The sequence below is a fragment of the Mirounga leonina genome, unplaced genomic scaffold (assembly GCF_011800145.1).
Source record: "Mirounga leonina isolate KUSES-001 unplaced genomic scaffold, KU_Mleo_1.0 Mir_311, whole genome shotgun sequence".
Taxonomy (NCBI): Eukaryota; Metazoa; Chordata; class Mammalia; order Carnivora; family Phocidae; genus Mirounga; species Mirounga leonina.
In genome coordinates, this window is record NW_023270674.1 from 146,118 (window position 1) to 151,238 (window position 5,121).

The 5,121-nt window shown below is 37.4% G+C and overlaps 1 pseudogene; it reads right to left on the reverse strand.

Moving 5' to 3' along the window:
* Positions 1-758: 758 nt before the first annotated feature.
* LOC118026768 lies at positions 759-1,025 on the reverse strand (annotated as a pseudogene).
* Between the last annotated feature and the right edge of the window lie 4,096 nt (positions 1,026-5,121).

The window sequence follows — 5,121 nt, forward strand, 5'->3', positions numbered from 1 at the left end:
CTCCTCACCCTGGAGTGGGGCTGGGGACTCCTCCTGTTCTCTTGAATCCCTGCCTGGACTTGTGCTTGAAGGTCTGAGAAGCATATGGAGAACACATGAATTAACTCTGAATTCACAACTTGTGTTTGTGATAAACTGCCATCTGCTGTTGACATTAATGCTTTAGCAAAAAATTATTTATTGTACTATATTTTATTTGTTTATTAATATGCTGCTCTTAAATCCATAGCAAAGGGTACCTATGTTACAAGTTTTATGAAATAGAAATAGAAAATCACAACCAAGGAAAGGAGACATATCATATATGGGAATCAAAAGGAATAGTTTTTCTTGGTCATTTTGAAACAATGAACAAAGTATATAACTTTCTATTATAAAAGCAGTGCATACTTAGAACATCTGTAAAATATAGAATGCATCAAAAATAAAAATATTCTGTTGGCCTAAAGTATACTTGTGTTACTTTAGAGAATACAATTCCTTATTTTATTATTATTTACAGTAGGTATTTTATTGTATGCTGCTGTCATATAATAAATATGTAATTTTATATAAATAAATAATAAAATAATTACCCTTGTGAAATAGAAATTTATGAAAATTCAGAGAGGTAGATGTTAAGGACTGACAAAAGAAGTTTATATGTATGGCACCTGTTATAGGGATAAGCTTTTGTACAGGCTTCAAATTTAGTTCTCCTTTGAACATTCACAGGTTCATTAAAAGTGGTTTAGAAAACAATCCAAAGATTCGTGGCATTACAAAATGTAACAGGCTTTCTGGGGTCTGAAGGGATTCTTACTTGAAGATACCCCAGTCAGCAGGGAGTCATGTTAAGCCTTCTGCAGACAGAATCGTTTCAAGTCTGTAGCTGCCTAGGAAACCTTCACCCAGTGGAGCTTGGCTTCCAGCAGGAGTTGTTGAAGGACTTTCTTCAGAATGGCAACACTGAAGGAACCAGATATGACACTCATTAGAGCCAGGCCAGCTTGAGGGTGTGCCGATGGGTTGTGTCTTAGGTCCATGGGGCCAGAATGAGAGGCAGTGCAGCCCATATTTATTATTTTAAAGCCTACCTTTTTTCACTTAACAACATATTTTTATATTTCTACAGTATGTCTTAATGACTAGTTGTACCTCAGTATAGTGAATCATTTCTCTACTGCTGGTAATTTACATTGCCTTTTCCTCTGCTCTTACAAAATTTTTGTGGTAAGCACCCTTATACATAAGCTTATAAATACTGCCAATTGTTTTCTTAGCCTAAATTCCTAGAAGTAGGATCCCTGAATCTCAGCACATTCATCACATTTTGTCCACAGGCAAGGACACAGGCTCTAGAGTCTGACCACTTAGGATTGTCATCCAGCTCTGCCACCAGCCAGCTGAATGGCCTTTGAAGGAAGATCTTGCAGGACCAAGTTTCCTTCCTTGTGAATGTGGATATTAACAGTACCTCCTTTATTGAATTGCTATGACACCCAAGTGGCCTAATACATGGTAAGCCCTTAGATCCTGGCCTGGCCCACAGTGAGTACAAAATTCTTGGCTGTCATCATTATTATTATAGTTATGGGTGCCAACATGTCATCCTGAAAGAGTGTCCCAATTTTAACTCCCACAGGCATTGTATGGGAGCATTCATTTCCACACACCTTTGTCAATGCTAGGTATTACCATTCCTCTTATTATTTCATTGTTTGCCAACCTGATAAGCAAACTTGTTGCTTTTATTTTACTTCTTTGATTACTAGTGATAAACATTTTTTTGATGTCTTAGTATTTATTCATTAGTGAATTACCTATTCATGATTTTTTTTTGTTTTGGCTAAATTGCTCATCTTTTTCTTTATGGATTTCTTTAATATATTAATAATGGATATTACCTTTTGCTGGTCATGTATGTTGTAAATGTAATTTTTCCAAGGTTTTTTTGGTGCTATTTAATTTTGTTTCTACTTGTAGACACAGAAATTGTATTTTTTTGTTGTTCTTGCCTATTATGCTTGTATACTGAAAAGACTACCATGAGATAAGTTGTCTGTATTTTTCCAATTTTTTAAAAGATTTTATTTATTTTTAGAGAGAGAGAGTGGGTGAGAGAGGGAACACAAGCAGGGGGAGAGGCAGAGGGACAATCAGACTCCCCACTGAGCAGGGAGCCTGATGTGGGACTTGATCCCAGGATGCTGGGATCATGATCTGAGCCAAAGGCAGATGCTTAACTGACTGAGCCATCCAGGCACCCCTGGTATTTTTCCAATTTTTTAAAAATATTTTTTTATTTTTACTTTTTGAATTCAAATGAAATTAATTTGAAATTTTTATAGTTAATTTCCCCACTTTTTTTGTTTTATTATTTATTAATTAATTATTATACACTAAATTATATATTTTGGTTTGTTCCTTGGTTATCTACTCTTTGCCATTATTCTCTGTCTTTTCCTATGCTTGTATTTTAAATTGTCTAGAGCTTTATAAAATACTTTAATATCTGTTGATACAAGTCCACTTTTCATTAATTTTTTTAGAAATATTTTCTCAGCTATTATCATCTTATTATTTCCATAAATAAACTCTGGAATAATTTGTTACTGCTAAGAAGAAAAATGATTTTGATTAACATTCCATCCATTTTATAAATGAACTTGGGGAGAATTGATATTTTTACTGTTTGTACTTTCCTACCTAGAAACATGGAAGTTATTTCTTATTTCATCAAGGTATTTTAAAATAAATTGTTTCAGATTTACAGAAAAGTTGCAAAGATAGTACAGCATTCCTGTTTACCCTGCACACAGTTTTCCCTATTGTTAAGGTCTTGCATTATTGTAGTACATTTGTCACAACTAATGAACCAATATCAATATATGTTACCAACAACTAATGTCCATACTCAATTTGTCCATCTCATTTGTTTACTCCTAATGTCCTTTTTCTGCCCCAGCATCTCATCCAGGATACCACATTAGTCACCGTGTCTCCTTGGGCTCTCTAGACTGTGGTGGTTTCTCAGACTTTCCTTGTTTTATATGACCTTGACCACTTTGACGAGTACTGGTCAGGTAGAATACTCCTCAGTTTGGGTTTGTCTTTTTTTTTTTTTATGATTAGACTAGACATTGTTTTTTAGGTCATGGGAGCTAGAGCAAAAAGGGAAGCAGAATAAGTTACAGAGGTCTTGTTTTCCTCAAAGGAGACTTAAAAAAAAAAAAAGAAGTGTCTCTCAGTGGGACCTTACAGAAGAGGCATCATCAAGTGACAAGGAACACCCAGTCTCCAGGAAAAGTGTGGTAACATACGGAAATAGTTTCCATGGCCCCCTTTTTTAAAGACATGCAGAAAATTCCAGGTCAGCAAATAACATTTTGGTTCAAGGAAGGTCACTTTTTGAGCAGCTAGGTTAATACATTTTACTTTTGAGTCTTATACTGATCTAACTTGTCTCCTAGATAGAACTTAGAGGACAGGAGTGATTAGATAACAACTTCCTCTGACTACCATTCCAGTGTTAGGAGTAAATGCCAACAGTCAAACTGTCCAGGTTCAAGTCCTGGCTCCACCTCCTCACTAGTGCTCTGACTTTGATATCTCTAAACTGTAGAGTCCTGGTCTCAGATGGAGGAAGCCATAGACTCTACTATAGAGAGCTGTGCAGCACTACATGAGCAGCAATGTTGGTTATGGTCATCATTGGAATTCTCTTGGGATGAGCCTTCTGGACCCCTGAGTGAGAAGGTACCCTCTCAGATACATGCTTAAAGAGCTGGTGACTGTATTTGCACAGGATTTGGAAACCAGAGAAGCAGGGAGCAGGTTTGACAATCTGTTATGAAATCTGAGAAGTCAAACCAGTGCTCTGAACCTGCAGGGCAGGAATCCTGCCTCTGTATGGAGCCAGGCTTTTGGAGCCACCTGCAGGTAAGGCTGAGTTTTCTCTAGGAAGCCCCTTAGGCTCAGCTCTAACCTTTATGGAGGTCTTTCACTGAGTCCCCAGTCTTCTGTCCCACAGCACAGGCAGAATTAATTTGTCCTGAAAACAAAAAGTTTGATGACAGGAATACCTTGGCACAGTTCCCTTGGTCCTAAGCCAAGTAGCTTCTCTCAGGACCCCTTGGTTTTGAATTAGCTGCAAAATGGCCTCCCACACTTTCTGGTACAATGTATAAGTCTGCTTCATGGAATTACTGAGTCAACTGAATTTTGGAGAAAATTTGCCAAAGACAGTCATTTTCAGTAATGACCAATTACTATTTCTCCATACTCTCTGGTGGTAATTACAGTTAGACCCTGGTCCCTTGAGACCTACCTGAATCATGATGTAGAACTGCATCATGCATCTTCCAACTCTGCCTGGCCTGAAGATATAAGTTCATTACATCCCAAAGTGCTCTTGCATTATTAGCATAGTTATGAAGGGGATGCTAAAACATCGTCATACTTACTAATATTTGGAAATGTTACAGTTATATTGAGATTTGAATGTTGCCAAACATTAAGGACTGAGCACTTACCTGAAACTTATTTAGTGCCTGAGCTCATGGCTGACTTTGACCTTAGAGACTGAATCATATTTGTGTTTTGGGTCTTTGCCTGCACTTGGAGTCAATGTATTCATTCTTTGATGTTCAGAACTTTATGAGCTGGACAAGAGCTCTGTGGACATACCTTCATCTTGTAAACCAAGACACTGAGGACACAGGTGATTTCCACATAGCTCATAAGTACCAGGATTTGAGGTCAAGCTGAAGGGTTACAGCTCTTTTTTTTTTTTTTTTTTTTTTTAAGTCACAGCTCAATTATGTCTACTTTCTTGAATTAACTTCCTCACCTACATGGGCAAAGTTGCTCACTTGGCCACCTTTAAGCTAGGCATTTTTCTAACATTGTATTTCTTTCATCATATTGTGTTTTCTTTTCTTTGTTTCTGTGTTAGCCTCTCCCAGTAGACTTTGAGCCCCCTGAGGACAGCGACTTTGTCTTATTCTTCTCTGAATTCCTAGGGTCTGGCTCAGTGCCAGCCATAGCAGGTTCCCATAAGATGTGTATTGAACGAATGAACAGGCCAATGGAGACACCATGCCAGTTTCATGAGCAATATTCATATTTAATTGTCAGGCA